Source organism: Mus musculus, chromosome 3 (assembly GCF_000001635.26).
Source record: "Mus musculus strain C57BL/6J chromosome 3, GRCm38.p6 C57BL/6J".
Classification (NCBI taxonomy): Eukaryota; Metazoa; Chordata; class Mammalia; order Rodentia; family Muridae; genus Mus; species Mus musculus.
In genome coordinates, this window is record NC_000069.6 from 102488648 (window position 1) to 102506210 (window position 17563).

At 44.0% G+C, this 17563-nt stretch overlaps 1 protein-coding gene and 1 long non-coding RNA gene across 4 annotated transcripts in view; one reads left to right on the forward strand and one right to left on the reverse strand.

The window, feature by feature from the left end:
- Positions 1-17563, forward strand: part of Ngf (nerve growth factor) — a 51095-nt gene that overhangs the window by 18729 nt on the left and 14803 nt on the right. The window lies entirely within an intron of this gene.
- Gm46818 lies at positions 14118-17393 on the reverse strand. Of its 2 annotated transcripts, XR_003954539.1 has the most exons (4): positions 16929-17393; positions 16558-16662; positions 15287-15625; positions 14118-14303 (listed from the first exon to the last, which is right to left on the reverse strand). It is a non-coding gene; the product is annotated as a predicted gene, 46818 (long non-coding RNA). The 2 variants fall into 2 exon arrangements; XR_001783945.2 differs by having other exon boundaries at positions 16558-17393.

Sequence of the window (17563 nt, forward strand, 5' to 3'; positions counted from 1 at the left end):
GGCCTGGCTGAGGCTGCGAGGCTCACATTGTTCTTCCTTAATATAACATGGGTTTCTGAGGCACAATAGTCAGGGCTGGGAGCCCAGCTGAGGACACAGGACAGGAGATGGCGAAGCTGCAGTTTGCCACTTTGTCCCTGAGCACAAGTAGCCTCGGGTGAGTGGGTGCTACAGGATAGACCACATGTGACAGCAACATTCTAAATGAACAGAATCTACCATCTGCGTATACCCACTTAGCATCGTAGCTCTATAGAGAGATTTCCCAAAAGAAAAGGGATTTTGACATTTTAATGAAGACTATCAGGAAGTAAGGATGGACAGCCACCCCTGAGGTTCAAGTTTTGCTGTGGCAGTTTGGTGCAAAAAAAGATGTGGCACCTGTGTGGCGTGTGTGCACACCTATGTGTTCAAGTATGTGTGTATGCACATACATGCACAAACAGGTTAGTACTTTCTTGCTTTCTTATGCATTGCCAGTGGGCTTCCACTCAAGCACAGGATCAGGCATGGTCATGGCAGTACCCTCAACTGCTAACTCCTGATCTTGAAGGTCATGAAGCATGAGGCTGCATGCTTCATGGTACAGATGGGAGAGAGTCTCCACAACACAGGAACTATTGGGTGAGTAAGGGCCAGCAGGTGGCTGCTAGGGTGGCATGGGGATTAGATGCAATGATGGTGGCTGTTTGAGGGCTCTGTCTTCTTAAAGGAGGCAACAAGGAAGAAAGAGCGGTTAGAGAGCCTGGAGTTTTCATGGAAAGAGACTGCACAGGGTGGGCAGCGAGCAAGGCAGCCTGGCCAATGGACAGAAAGACGAGTGGTCCCAAGCTCTCTCTCTGCTATGCTACACTCATGGTCTACCAGTACAATTCCCTGAAGCATCCCTTCCCGACCGTTCCCTGGGATCCACAGGCACATCCCCTGCCCCTTCCAGCAAAGCACAGTCATTTGAGGTTCCTGGTCCTCGGGATGACACCGTCATTTGAGAAGTCAGCTGGATGGGCTGGAAGGAAAGTATTATTCCATCAATGGTGGAGAGACAGAGTTAGAAGCCCACAGTTGTGCAGATCACAGTTGTGCAGACTGTCAAGGCATTAAGCCAAGGAGATGAAAAAGGGTCTACTCTCCAAACCCTGTCCCTGGCATGACTGCACCTATCTGAGGAAAGGATCCTTCTAATCCACCAGATGATTCTGTGTGGTCCTGACCTTAGGAGCCCCTGTCTGAGAGAGGGGCAACCCTTTGGAGAGAGAAAGGGGACAGACACTCTTGTTACCAACTTTACAGTATTGCCTAAGGCCAGTTGAAATGTTTGTGGTCTGAAGATGAAGGGACATTTCTCTTATTGACATGGAAATAATTAGCATGTTTAGCTTTTCGTCTTCATTGTCCAAATACTGTTCAATAAAACATCTTATTGCTGATAATTATCCAAACATTACAGCAAATGGGGGACTCCTGCCAAGGCCAGGGATGCATTTCCAGTTACAGAGTGCCAGAGTGGTTTTTTTTTCTTTAATTGCCACATATTCACCTGGCTGGCATCCTCTGACTGTGGCTCAGTGACGTGGCTCATCAATCCCAGGTGAGGAGCACTCTGATAAAGAGTAAATTCTTCTCCATGGTCAGATCCTGAAATGAGTGGGTGACAAACACAGGGACATTGTTTCCTTGACTGAGGCTTGTTTTCCATGTGTGGGAGGAATTCCAGACTTGAGAATCCTGCATCCAGACTTCATAGATTTCCCCTTTTCTGGTCAAGACAACACGACTAATGATAATGAACAATACCAGCTTGGCTTCCATGATCCAAAAGGCTCAGGGTCAAAACGTGACCTCCGTGGGGATTGGAAAGGATCCAACAGCAACTACTGTCTTCTGTTGTCAAGTTGGACCACAGGCTTCACCAGAGAGGCTTTCTCTTGGCTTCTGCGGCATGAGGCAGAGCAGATGTGCCTGCCTGCTAATGCGCTGGAGGATGGAACTATTCTTCCACTTATTGAAATCAGATGCACGACACTCAGAACTGCCCTACACACAGATGGTGGCTCCACGCAAGCTCCATCAGAAAATTACAAGAGCCGTGCTTCCATCTTCTAATGCTCTGACAACTGTGGTTTTCTTTTAAACCAAGCAAGCACGAGGAAGAAAGGCTTTCTCCCTTCTCCATGCACACAGTCTGAGGGGCAAGACCTCTGTCAAATAAAACACTTCTAGATAGCTAAAGCCGCACCTTTGCCCCTTGATCTACTTTCGCTTTCCACGGTTTCAGTCATCTGTGGTCAACCACAGACTGAAAGTATTCAATGGAAAATTCCAGAAATAAACAACTCAGTTGTGAATTGCATGCTGCTCTGAGTAGCTGGATAAAAATCTTGCTCTATCCTGCCAGGATGCCTGCCATCCCTTCGGCCTGGAGTATCCATATTGTATGGATTTACCCCTACCTGTTAGTCACCTGGCGACTGAATTGATTATCAGATTTACTGCCTTGAGTGTGTGTAGAGAAGCCTAATAAAGTGGCGCGTTGCTGGGTCATTTGCTTTACCCCATCTTTTATATCTTGCAGGCATTATATCATAGCATCACAAGAAGTGTGAGTACAGGATGGGGGTGGGGGTGAGACAGATAGACAGAGAAGGGAGGAAGGGACAGAGGGAGGGAGGGAAGGAGGGAGGGAGGGAGGGAGGGAGGCAGAGAACATAACATATCACTGTTATAATTTTCTATTTTGTTTTTAGCTATGTTAGTCTCCTACTGATTTACTTCATATGTTAAGCTTTTTCATAGCTATAAGAATAGGAAAAGCATGGTATGTAGAAGGTTCAACATTACCATAGTCTCAGTAGCAGCTGAATACCTCAGAACAAAGAAGGGCTGACTACTGGATAACACCTGGGATGTGGTAGATAATTCTGCAACGTGTCCTAAATGCAGTTATCTCTGCATAGGAGGGATTGGAATAGAAATCAATATGGCACTGGAATGAAAGACAGTAAGGTGAATGGAGCAACCTATATTTAATCATCTAATTTGTAACTTGCCAATAAAATCTTCTGAGGTTGTGTGGAAATACATAAAGTATTCAATTTGAGTATTTCAGTTTAACTTCAAGAATTTTTTTTTATCTTAAAATGCTAGAGAGGTAACAAATTAATTCAGTCGCTCTGATGTTTACATTTTAGTCTAAATTGTTTTGAGTTTCTTTTGGCTTTTCTATATTAAAAGTACAGAATCTGGGTAAACTGTTGTTAGGATAGCTTTACTAATTGATTGGAACTGGAAATTTCCATAAGGAATTTGTTAGTTTCCTCTCTGTGAAAAGTATTGCCTATTGTGAGAATTAAGTCAGATAATGCATTGAAAATATTTACTATCACAGCTAACACACTAGATACTGGAAAAATTTAGCTATAATTCCCCCCCTCTGTATTGAATATATATTTCATTTTTATCTTCTTACAAAGATAACACCAATATCTAATTTTAAAATGATGTGTGTACTATGTGTGTGTGCCTCTCCATCTGCTAGTGTGCACACATCACAGCATGCCTGTCGAGGTCATAGGTCATCCATGGCTGCCAGCCACCTTCCGCCTTGTTTGAGTGCTACCTCACCCAGCTTCCCGTGGGCTCTAAGGCATCAAGCTCAGATCCTCGTGCTTGTAATATGAACACCTTACCCACTAATTTTCCCCAGCCCCCTAAGAAGTTATTTAAAAACCGGGAGACTGGCAGCTTCCATTATCTTAATTTCTGAGTCTATGAGATTGGTGTAAATGCAAAAGACTGCAACGAGGTGCTCTAGCCTCTGTCAGCGCTTAGCTCTCTTCCCAGCTGCCCTTCAAGGCTTGCTTAAGATGGCACAGCATGGCAAGCAGTAAGGACTGGAGAGGACTTTGCAATTCATCCCATCATTTTCTAGATACCTCTCCCAGTGTCACAGGGAAGCAGAGACATGACTAGCTCAGAGCTTGCTGCTTATCCACCCATCCATCCATCCATCCATCCATCCACTCTGACAGGTGATCCCGCTCCTGATTAATTTATAATGTTGCCTTCTTCTGCTATGCGCTAGATGTCTCATGATGTCACACAGGCAGAAGCCCACTCTGGGGCCTACAGCAGGCACTTGACAATGGCTCCATCAGTCCTCTGATGTGCCTAAGTGAACACTGAGCAGTGGAGATTGGAAACTAACACAATTTTTCTTCTTTTTGCTTTTGAGACAGGGTTTCCTGTAGGACAGCCTAGCCTGTAACCCTATGTAGTTACATAGGAATCTTCCATTCCTCTTCGTTCTACCTCTGAGTCCTGAGTGCTGGGACTTAAGGCCTGTGCCCTAAATGCCTAGGTCTCTGCTATGCACTTGTCTTCTTGTGGTGAGAGTGTTGTCTTACATCTGTGTACACTAGTACCTCCCATGTGGAAGTTTTCTGCTACACTCATGGAACACAAAGGGTCGTGTGGGAATCACTGGCCTCTAGAGAATACCTAGGCTATGGTGGGGTGCTGCTTACTGGCTTGCTCCTCATGGCTTTCTCAGCTTTATTTCTTATAGAACCCAGGACCAACAAGCAGAGGGGTGGCCCCACCCACAATGTGCTGGGCCCTCCCCCATCAATCACTGATTAAGAAAATGGCCTACGGCTGGATCTTATGGAGGCATTTTCTCAAATGAGGGTCCCTCTTTTCAGATGACTCTAGCTTGTGTCAAGTTGACATAAAACTACTCAAGACACACACCATCCACAAGAAGCATTGTACCCAGAGGTTAATTTTTAAGGACAGACCCAGTGTTCAATTAGAACCTGGGACACAGCTCTTGAGAAAAGGAACAGCACAAATGGCTCATCGTGTGATTGACAAGGGGGGCGGCAGCTGAATTGCGTCAGTAGTCAGGGCTGTCTGCGGCGACCTTTCTTGGGCTTGAACATGCACAGCCAAGCTCTGGGGAAAGAGTCAGAAGTAGATGTAATGGGAGAGTTGATTGGATGTGAGCAGCCAAGGTCAAAGGGTCTGCTCACAAAGGGGGACGGTCGTGTTATTTGCCTGTCACAGAACCGTGTAGACAAACCACAGTGAGTCAGCCACGCGAGGAGTTCTCTACCCCCTGACCAATTCTGCTCCATTCCACAAGAGTTAGACAGCCCAGTCCCTCTATTTTTGAATCACTCCTGTCTGCTTGTGTGATGGTGGGGGTTCCCGCTGGGCCATCATTGGGGCTTACATCCAGTGTTGGGGGCGCAGTGCTATCAGGACTTCCCAGTTAAATGGATCCTTCGGAAGGAGGAGATTTATACAAAACTCAGGGTTGTGAGGAGCTAGTGTACCGGGAATCATTTTACAAACGCATCTTAAACTCAAAGCTTCTTGTAAAGAAAACAATAGAACTTAGTTCTGCATTCAACCCTTTCCTCGGGCTCAAATACTCACATAGAAATAATTCACACGCTGTGTCCTTGTCTCTTTACATTTTCTCCTGATACAATAGAACGCTTTTCTAGCCCCCAGGTCACCATCGTATATTTGGGGACAGATTTATCGTTTAATAAAACCCTTGGGCATCTGGAAGACTTGTTTCAAAACTGGATAAGAAAAAGAAAAAAAAGAAAAAAATATATACATTGGAAAGGTAAATGAAGAGAGAGAGAGAGACAGAGAGAGAATGTTAAATTAGGTAAAAAGCTTGATATGATGGGTACTTTGGCTTAGCTGAGTGGACCGCTGCCCACCCCAGAAGCTCACCAGAATCGAAGCCACTGCAGATACAGAACAACAACCAGCAATTGGCTGGGGTCTGAGGCCAGCTGTCTGCTGAGAACACATCAAGCCCAATTGAGTGGTTTAGGACAAATGACATTTAAAAAATAAAAATACAAGCCCAGTGGGACTATTAAGAAAAAAACTTGTCTAGAATTTTTAAAAATATACCTCAAGGACCCAAATAGTCACAACGGGCTAAAGGAGAACCCTTTAAAACCAGAGAAGTCACTTACTAAAGCTGCATGAGACAAGAAAAGCACGTGGGTCTGCTCTGCATACTGACTGGCTTAGAGGGGCAGACTCTCTCCCTCTCCAGAAGATCCCAAGGCCGCAATTGTGCACGTACATCTATATTTTCCCCCAAGCTCTGATCAGTGCAAGAAGCCATTTACTTGGATGATTTAGATTAGTGTCTAAGTGAATGTTTTGATGTATTGATTCAAGTATGCATTGCCAATTTTTCATTACAGTAAAAGAGACCCCATAGTGAAGTACGTTTGATTCCAAGCAAATGAAGTCTTACAGAGGCCCCAGTGCCGGCTGGTGCATGGGGAGCTCTGAGCAATGAGTGCTGTCTCTAACACAGCAGTTCCTACATTTGTTTGACTAGTGAGCAGTACGGTTAACCCCTTCATTGCTATGATGAAATACCTGATACAAGGAGCTTAGAGGGCAGAATGACTTATTCTGCTTCAGGATCTCAGAAAAATGCATTCAGAGGTCCAGAAGAGCCGTTGCTTTGGGCCGGAGGCAAATAAGGTGGGGATGTGTGGAGGAAGAGGTAGCCAGGAAGCAGAGAGGGGATCGGAGACAAACTATAGCCTTCAAGAGTGTGCCTTGGGGATCTGCAATCCTATAGGTGGTACAACAATATGAACTAACCAATACCCCTCCACCCCAGAGCTCTTGACTCTAGCTGCATATGAATCAGAAGTGGAAAGGGAGGCCCATTGGTCGTGCAAACTTTACATGCCTCAGTACAGGGGAATGCCAGGGCCAAGAAGTGGGAGTAGGTGGGTAGGGGAGTGGGTGGGGGAGTGTGTGGGGGACTTATGGGATAGCATTGGAAATGTAAATGAAATAAATACCCAATTTTTAAAAAAGAAAGAAAAAAAGTAAAAAAAAAAAAAAGCCGAGGAACCAGTGTACATCACTCATCATGGCCTCTGTGTCAGGTCCTGCCTCCAGATTGCTTCCCATTTTTGAGTCCTTGCCTTGGCTTCACTCAATGGACTGTGACTCAGGATATTTAAGAGTAATTAATAAACCTTTTTCTTCCCCCCCCCCCACCAAAAAAAGAGTGTGCCTTGGGTGACCTATTCCTCCAAGTAGGCTCTGTCTCTAGGACTTTCTATAACCTCCTAATAGTGTCATCAAATATTGATTCCATTTATGGATCAATCTATTCATTAAGACAGACTGTTCGTAGTTCAGTTACCTCGAAATGACTGAACCCTTCTATTAGGGACTAAGTCTTAAACACTAAGTCTTTGTAGAAAATGCTTCATATGAAACCCATAGCAGAACGTTCGCTTCACCAAAACTTTTCTTTAACGTTCCAAGCCTGGGAAACACTGTTTAGACATTCCTGTGACATCCAAGCCTAGGCCCACTTTCTGTTGTTCATTCACTGACTTCTTACATGAACATTTCTTAGCTTCTACAAGCCAGATCCTGCCTAGACACCAAAACAAATAAAAAGAAGGAAATGTCAAAGTCCTGGCTTGATGGTAGCTGTTAGTGGGATGGGAGGGATGAACATGTATACAGTATCTGCAGTATCATGTGATGCAGGCTTATCTGACTCCTTCGTTTATAATCGAAGTGGTTTGCTGACTCTCCCAGTGCCTTTTATCCCCTCCCCCATGTTGTCTATTCCTAAAGGCAAGACTTAGACTTTGTACTTGTCTAGTGTTCCCTCAGGTTCCTAACATGGAATGGCTAGATAATAAGACATCAAATGGGTACTCGTTGGTTGATTCAAGTCTAAACTACTGAACTGGATTATCTATTATTTTTTAAGTTTTGTAATGGTATGAGTCTTTCTCAAACATTGGTATAGTCCTGTGCCTGCAAGACAAAATTACCACCAAATTATTGAGTAATTCATTGGCTCTACTTTTCTAGGAGCCATCTTAATGCCACAAAAGTAACAAAATCAAAGCACGGTCCCTCCAGAGAGCAAGCCATGGCAAACGGAAGCAATTGCTCTCCTCCATGGACACAGCTACAGGGTTAAAAGAGCACATAGTCAGCTTGACCTTGTAACCAGAGAACTGCCAAGTTTCTGACTTTACATATGGGCATCTTGGGAGTCAAGTGAACATTTAGCTATTCATTGTAGAATTTAGTACAGATTAGGGTTAGCCACAATTGGTAACACTTGGGGAGTTGTTAATTTCGTACTGGCAATTTCACTGTAAACTCCTTACATAAATTTCAGATTTGTGCTTGGCATTGTCATCCAGATTTTATGCACATTTATTTGATTTATATATGCTGGATGGTTTCTAATTGTAAGGCCATTAAGCACCTCTGATGCTTTAATAACTTGAGAATTCTTCAAAGCCACAAAAACTTAATTTCAGAAGTGAAGGAGAGAGTGAATTTAGAGGGGACAATTTCCATTGGGTTCCCTCATGAGATGGCATTTATATTGTCTGTGCTACTAACATCTGGGGTCAGATGATTCTACATAGTAAAGTGTCTGCTGGGCATTAGTGGTTCTGTAATACCCTTAGCACCTACCCACTAGACGCCAGCAGCACTCCTGCTACCTGCTTACTGATATGAAAGAAAGTCTCCAGACACTGTACAATGTCCCCTGGGGTGGGAAGAGGTTGGGGGAAATCTCTTTTGGTTGACTATCACAAAAGAAATCTTGGTCAATAAAGTTAGCTCTAGATGAGGAGTGTGAAGTTTCATCCCATGGACAAGCCATTCGTTTGTGCTGAGGGAACAGAAAGCATTGTTTCAAATGCTTTAGAGCTGGACAAATCTCTTTCTAGTCTGTGTGACTCAGAACGAGTATCTATCTTCCTAACTCAGTTTCCCAATCTAGATGAAAGATGCAATGCCTGCTTCACAGCCTTCAAGCTGTAGTGCATTGTGCCCTGCAAGAACCCCCTAGAATGATGCCAGGGAAGTAGAGGGATTCGTTAGGTACTCAGGTAATGATGCCAGGGAAGTAGCAGGGATTCGTTAGGTACTCAGGTAATGATGCCAGGGAAGTAGCAGGAGTTCATTAGGTACTCAGGTTCCCTTTATTCTCCTGCTGCTCCCCCTCCCCATCTCTCCCTCCAGTCCTTTCCCTGATGTCTGGAATGAACACAGCCAAATTCTATGCCCTACAAATGTCTTGGTGGTTTATTTCCAATTTTCCCTCCTATAGAACAGATCTGCAGGAGCTAATATTATATCCAAACCTTATGTGAGCTTTGGAGAACAGAACAGCCTAAGTCAGCAATGGGTAAATGAAAGCCTGAGCCCACAGCTCTTTTCACTCACATACAAGAACTTTCTAATATAAGCAATACATCCACACACATTGTGACCCTTCTTCAATGGCTCATCCTGTACTCAACGCTATAAGGTTGTAGCTTGCCTAAACAGAGGCACAAGTACTGTCCTCCACCCAAACCCATCTTTATGGGTCAAATGGACCTGGTTACTTACTCAGCAACATTGTCTGAGCCTTTGCAGAATGAAGCAGCTAGGCGCCATGGGGAGAAGGCAAAAGGTGGAAACATATTTGGTGTAGCGCTGAGCCTGGGGAACCCAGAGAGAAGACATATGGAAAGGCTTATGAACCTTATTTTCATTATGAAGGCATTATAACAACGTTACCAGCCACTTGGAGAACGGGGGAGGGAGAGAGGGCGGGGTTCACCCAGAGATCTCACACTCAGTACAACTGTTTCCATTTATATATCGACTTCCAGGCCCGACTCCTATGTACATGTGATTTCCTTGGCTGCCATGATCTCACACACCCTCTCCTAGGCTCTTGACTCTGGACTAGATTACAAGTGCCCCTTCCTGCTAGTTGTCCTCATAGTTCACATATTTAATGACTGCACAGATGCTCACAAAAAAAGATTTTCCACAAAGTAACTAACTATCCTTTGACTGAAGAATTCTTAGTGTCTGGTTATGCAATTCAGGATTTCTAGTTGTAGGAAAAAGAAAACAGAGTTACACTTCTCCCCTCTGAAGACAAAAAAATCTTCAAGATGAGGTTAGCAGGTTAAAAAAAATACAGACAGACTATTGTTTAAATATGAAATTAAAAAATTATCTTAGAATACATTGTTTGGATTATAAAAGCTAATCATGGAATATTATAATAAAATACGCATGTATGAAAATAAGAAAGTCATAAAATTCAACTATTAACTTAGTTCTAGACTTTTCTTCAAGTTTATCTCTTCTACATGTACCTATCTAAATTAAGTTTTATTATAACATTTCTAAAACTAGGGTCACTAAGTGTTAAGCTACGGAGCATATTAGTCTACAAGGCAGTTAGTGGGCCGATCCATTCAGCAAAACAGTCTTGTTAGAGTGCAAAGAATGGGTGGTTGTGGGCTATCTCTTCCTCGAACTCTCGGCAGTCTTAGCATTCTGTTGCAAGTCGTCTGCTCACCCTCCCTGCCAACAGGACATCGCTAGCAACGCCATTCCATGGAATCTGGCAGGGCTGCCAGAATCTAAGGAGTCTGTAAAACTCAGCCAAGGTCACCTTGGACACTCCTTGGGAGGGTCCAGGCTGGGTTACAGCATTGTAAGTCCAACCTGTTCACTTTATCTCCAGATTGGGAAAGGGCCATGTTCTTCAACTGAGCACCAGATGAAGTAGTTGGCTTGCAGAGAGACCATGCTGCCTAAAACATACAAATTTTTTAATTACAATATCCGACAGAATGAAGGTTTAATGGGAACTAACTCTAAAGGAAGAATGCATTGTACCGCTGTATATTTAAATATTCAAGTTTCTATCTCTAGCATTTATTGGATGGAATGGCATTATTTTCTCTCTCTCTCTCTCTCTCTCTCTCTCTCTCTCCCTCCCTTCCTCTCTCCCTCCCTCCCTTTTCCTTATCCTTCCCTCTCCTTTCTTCCCTATTTCCCTCGTCATGTTTACTCTTTATGTTTCCATGGAGTTATGTGCACACACGTTTGATTCTATAGGCAGCTATTACTGTTATCCATCTCATACAGTATTCCCTCCTCACAGCTGGAAGTCCATAATTCACAGCCCGTTCTTCTTGCTGAATGTCAGTGGATCTGAGTTCTGCCCACCAGTGCCAGGCGTGTTTCTTGCAACAGTGGAGAGAAGCTCTCCTTCCCTTGCCACATGGACAGCTTTGCTAAATATGTATCATCCCCAATTCCAGCCATGTTTGTCCCAGGGTGTCTCAGTTTCCTGATTGGCCATTAACATTGCTCTGGGAAAGGAGGACAGTGGGTCTTGAGAAGATCCTGGGCTTCTCTCAGCCCCGAAGAGCAGCGACAGGGACATGGAAATGGTAGGGCTTAGAGAAGTGGTGGAAGTTCCTGAGATGGCCTCTCTGCAGCCCCAGCTCCAGCAGCCTGATCCCAGATTTATGGATGGCACCTGGTGGAGCAGTGATGCAAATCCAGTGTGAAATCCAAGTACATCCTCATCTATCTCTGTTTGGATTTGTTTTGAGTTTTATTAATGACAGAGGATTTGATTAAACAAAGTTTACACTGTAACCAGCTCCAGCTGGACCCAAGCATCAGCGGGAAACCCCAATTCCCCTGATGTCCTTTTGTCCTTTTGTGCTCATGATTTCCTTCCAAAGCATTCTCTCTAAAGCTGATAATGGTGAGGTCATACAATCTCATTTATTTTAAGGTCCAGTCTGGCTCATCCAGCCCTGGATGGGCTGGATGAAGGGCTTTGATGTTGAACATGCTGTGTGTCTGGGATGTGGCCTTGCCTTAACCTATGTCATGAAATCAGTCTGCCAAGGCAACGTTATCACTGGGTTTGGGCTCAGATTGAAACTTCCCCAGCAAAACTCACACTGTAATAGACTATTCATTGAAACATCACCAAGATTGCCTCATCTTGTAAGGTTACCTGAAGCTGGTTCAATGAAACTTGTCTCTGTTGGCAGGGTAGGTGCTCATTACAAATGGTTGTGGTCACCTACTTTTTGGGCCTCTTCTCTAGGGGCACTGAGAAATCACATCTCAGCAGCACAGGCTAAGGAGTGTGGCTTTGTTTGGAGTTTGTGCAGTTGCTTTTCTCTCTCGTCTTCAAAGTCCTTGCTCAGTCTGAACCCTACTCTTCTTTGACTGTTTCTCCAATGGCTCCTTCGGGAATCCCTTCTTCCTCTGTTTCTGCCCATCTGCCTCTGGATGTACTTCTCTAGCCTTCTTTTGAGTTGCCCACTCCCTTCTGCCTCTCCTCTTACCATCCTTGATGCTGTTTTCTCATCTGTTCTTTTCTTAATTGCTCTGTGTGTGTGTGTGTGTGTGTGTGTGTGTGTGTGTGTGTGTGTGTGGCTGGCCAGCAAATCCCAGAGATTCTCCTGTCTCAATCTCCACAGCACCAGGATTACCAGCATGCACAGTACAAACCTGAGGTTGTATATAAGCGCTGTGGATCCAAACCCATGTTCACATGTGTGTGCTTGCCCCTTACTGAAGGAGCTATCTTCCTAGATCTCTTGATCACTTCTTGCTGTAGCTGTGTCCGCCTCTTCCTGGTTATTCAGTTCCCTTCTATGATGACATCAGATTTCCTTAGGGTGGGGCAAATATCAACTGCCAGATTGAGCTGATTCTATCTGATCAGAGCCCATTCATTCTTGCCACTACACTCATTGGGCTCCAAGCTGATGGAAAACAAGATGGGCAACTCTCACTCTAGCTCAGATCTGGGATTAGCCCCAGCCTGACCACTAATTAAAATCAGCAGATCCCGTACCGGTGCTATCTCTGTGCCAGAATTAGTCAGATTTCCCATGGTGCTTGTGAGACAGGGCCAAGCTTTATAATAAACGACCAGCATGTGTCCTTCTGATGTGACTGCCAAAATGCCATTGTTACTCTGTAGGTGATAGCTAATTTTCACTGCTAAAGAGCCCAGGGATGGTCACCTTTGTATTCACTGTTCTCGAGGATTCCAAAGAAGTCCATTACCAAATCTCTTACAGTGGGTTTCTAGAAGCAGTAAGCTGGTGAGCTAGGTGAACTTCCAGATATTACAAGGTGAGTGCTGGCAATGGACACTAGTGAACTGCTGTGTGTTTAGCAATGGGATGGCCAGTATGAAACCATTCACTCAGTTCGTTGTGGCAACTCAAAAGATGGAGGTTCTCTCTCTCTCTCTCTCTCTCTCTCTCTCTCTCTCTCTCTCTCTCTCCTACCTCCATGACCTGTGTGGTTTTCATGGTATGAGATTCTTATTCTTTTGGGAGAAAAGTATTGCACCTGTTAAGAATAAAAGCATCTACATTTTCCTTGAGAAGAATCTTACTGGGAACTGAACATTTCTTTTGGCCTTGTGATTTACTTCTGTTGAAGGAGGAACTCAATTGGGGAGAGCATGAAGCCTGGGCAGTTCATTCCTGGTTGAGTGTTTTGCATAAACAGGGAGAGTGAGTTCAATAATCCAGAGTGACCCCATTTCTGGTTTTCCATTTGCCATTGGATAGCTCTGTTTTCTGTTCAGTGTTCTTGCTTTCAAGTCACCCCTCAAACCAATAGCACTCCTTGGTGGTTTCTTGTTTTAGAAAGTGACAAACAGAGTGGGAAAAACTGTATGTTTTGGACTAAGAATGAAATCATTAGGATGAATTTCTATTCTTGTCTCCTGGAATTCTACTCTGGTTCTGATTAAGCACAACAAAGATATTGTATTTGATGCTTTCCTATAAATGTATGAAACGGTTTGCTGTTGCATGTCCATGAATGGAAATATTAACAGGCTCTGCTTGGCTCCAGCCTCTGGCTTGGTCTTCACACCCAAAAAGCCAACCAACAGAGAGTCACATCCCCATCCCAGAGCAAGTAGCTCACATCTTGCCTGTGGCTTTTCTTGATGGACATGGAAAGGGATTTAAGACAGCCACATTCTGATTTCTATACTGTTCTCAGTAAAGAGCAACTGAACCTATCCATGTCACCAGTCTTCCATGACTACATTTCTATCAGAATAATGGCTCCTCCCAGGCCCTATTTTAGGTGGTTAGAGTATTTTAGTGAAGGTGGATTTGTTCTCTGGGCTCCCTCAAGGAAAGACTGATGACAGATATGTGGAACGATTACAGTGTTTCTAGAAAACTGTTTTACTTTTTTGTTTGTTTCTATTCATTTGTTTAGAAATTGGGTAAATTTAAGAAAAGAAAATATACAAAATCCAACGTACCCATTACCCATGTCACTGAAGCAGAAATCAACACTCCACCACAGCAACCTTGACTCCTTTGAGTTGGTCAGATGTGGGATCAGGGTGTTGTGTACCAGCAGGTGTTGCATGACAGGATGAGTCTCTGCTTCTGTGGGATGGGAAAACACCGACCTCAAAGATACTTTTATTACTTTTTACACACGAAGCCCTGAGGTAGTAGTATTTGGCAGATAAAACACTATAGAAATTATTTATCATTAGTAGTACTAGGTGTAACTGTTCGTAACCAACAGTTTATGCCAGTGAACCACCTAATATTTTAACACACCAGGCTGCTATACCTCAACTCTCACACCTACAATTAAGCAGTTTGCCTTTAGTGACTCTTTGGGGGATCTTTGACTTTCTTCCCACAAGCCCTAACTCAAACCCAATTTCAGTTCACTCATCATAGTGACCAGAAGCAACAAATGACAAGGAGGAGAGTCTAGGGCCTCCATCTGGGGCAGCTGGCCAGCTACTGCTCATTTGAAGGTGGAAGGGTCTAGCCTTTACTTTCGGGGAGATAGCTCCTCTATTTCAGGTGGGAGCTGATTACTTCCATGGGAGTTTTATGTTCTGGATGATTCAGAGAGAGATTTCCTTTCTTCAGGATCTACTTGCCTTCAGATAGGAAAAGCTTCACAATGGCCTATAAACATTGTGCACACACCTTTAACAATTGCATTAAGCAATAGGAAGTCCCTGTCTCATTTTGGAGAAGCCAGGGACATAACTCCTCATTTTGGTTTTTACATTTGTTTTTCTATATTATAGATATAAATCTCTCATGGCAATTATAGGTATTAATTTTTAAGATAATTTTAAAGTTTATTAAGGTCTGAACTGAAAATTGTCATAAAATATGCATTTCCTTTGAAAGGAAAGAAAAAAAAAGATAGGAGAGAGAAGGGGGAGGCACAGGGAGGGGAGGGGAAGAGATGTAGAAAAAAAACAGTCTCTAGACTGAAACTGGAAAATAGTATAATGTATAGGAAATTGGAAATTTGATTTTGTGGACATAGCTTGATTCACCATTCATTTGGGACATGCACAGACCTAAATAGTTGAACCATTCTGGGAATTACTTACCAACCTCAGGAACTGACTCTGATAGCTGGCCCAAGAGAAGGCTATCAGACTCTGATAGATTCAAAGGCTTCTTCATTTTCAGGAGATAGTGATGATAGTCATGACAGTGGTGATCTAACTGTGATGGAGTTGTTGATGGTAGAGTTGGAAATAGTAGTGGCAAAATGTTTAAAGTAGCCATGTTGCCTGGCTAGTGGTTGGCTTGGTTACATTCCTCGATGCTCTGACAGAAGCAACTTAAGGGAGGAAGAGTTTGCTTTCAAGATGCAGTTTCATCAGGGCAGGGATGTCGTGGTAGCCAAAGCATGAGGCAGCTTGTTGCTCACTTTTTTCCTTTAGCTTGGATAAAGAGAGAGATAGAGATACATGTTTATGCTCACCTTACCTTCTTCTTTTTATGCAGCCTGGGATCCCATCCCATGGCATAATGTCACCCACATAGGCAGATCTCACCTCAATTAACCGAACCTTGATAATTAAACCTCGAGGCAAGTTTAAAGACTTGTCCTCTTGGTGACCCTAGGTCCTAGGATATTATGTAACATAGCAGTGGTGACTGGATAGTAGTGGTCAAAAAATGTCAAGGCTCGTGACGGTGATGCTGGTATGATGGTGATAGTGATGCTGGTGTGGTCATGGTGGCAATTCTAAGATGATGGTGGTGATGCTGGGATGACTGTGGTACTGATGCTGGGATGATCATGGTGGTGCTGATGCTGGGATGATCATGGTGGTGCTGATGCTGGGATGATCATGGTGGTGCTGATGCTGAGATGATTTTGGTGCCAATGCTGGGGTGATCGTGGATGGTGATAGTGGTGGTCACAACAGTAGGGCCACTAGAAATAATGCTCCCATGCTCTCTGAATCAGAAAAAGGGACTTTATTTACATAAATGCTGTGATAGGTTTAGAAAGTGGATGGAGAAAAGGGAATCACTTGGCTCATAGAACCTGATGGGCAAAAAGAACACAGAGAAAGTTTAGCACAGTTCTTTGTGTAGAGCCACCTCATGTGCCTGTTGAGGTAACTCCTCTCCTGGGGACAGAGTGGGACAAAATAAACACACTCAGGCATACACTCTTCTCCTGGTTGGAAGATTCTGGAATCTTGTTGATATTTTGTTTGACTTTTTCTTTTATTCTTCATTTTTATTTGTTTGTTGTTGTTGTTGTTGTTTAAGTCCTTAATCTATGTTTTGAGGGTGCAGAAATAAGGTCTGTGAGAAGAAGGGAAACTAGAAACAGTTCAAAAATCATTCAAGCACCCACCTTCCTGAGACCTGAGTAACACTCCATAGCCCAGGCATGGGGCATGTGTGGAAGGCCTTCGAGGTGCAGTTCTCTTAGCAGACAGGCCTGGTTCCAGGAATCTGGCTAATCACACAGAAAGGAGAGAGAGGCCAACAAATGGTTTCCATTATCGTTGTACAGTCCCTACCAGGGTTCACATATGTGTTCTGGGCTTTCTCTTTTTTTTCCTCCTTTCCTGGGTTATAACTAAACAATGAAGCGATTGCCCATCTCGCTGGATTGCATAACAAAACTAGTGACCAGACTAGAGTACAGCCTTCTCCAGAGAAATACTGGACAAGTAAAATAAGCGGTCAGGAAAGAAGAAAGGGGGTTGTTTCGTACAGTACCTGTGTACACTGTGAGGGCCAAACAAGGGCCTGTGTCCTAGTTCCCAGCAGCATCCGTCGGCTCACAAACATGGTGTGCTCCTGAGTCGGCTCACAGACATGGTGTGCTCCTGTGTCGGCTCACAGACATGGTGTGCTCCTGTGTCAGCTCACATCATCAGAGTGCACAAGATTCAGAAGTTGTGGGTGGGGCCACATTTTATCTTCCAATATAATGTAAAAGAATGATTCCCTCCAGAGCAGTGTGTGAAGAGTTTTCTATTCTGTTCAATAAACATTCCTTAAATGCCTACCCCAGGACATCCCTGGGAATAAAAATACACCTCAGCTCTTAAGAAGTAGGTAATTCAACAGATGCCAAAATTTATCCCAAGCCTCTAATGACTGAGAGAGCACGATTCTCTCTGGAACTTTCTCCTGTGGCTCACTTTCCCTCTAAGGCAGCAATTACCCCAGGCGAAGATGTTCCTGACCTCACAGGCAAGTTCTGGCCATCACTCCAGGTCACCTTGTTCGGGGAGCTGCAGCCACGATGAAGCAGCTTCCTCCCACGGACTGGGACGAAGCTAGAGAAAAGGAATCATTTCAAAACCCAGTGTTTCTGTTTTCCACTCAGTGTCTCGACGGCAGGTGAC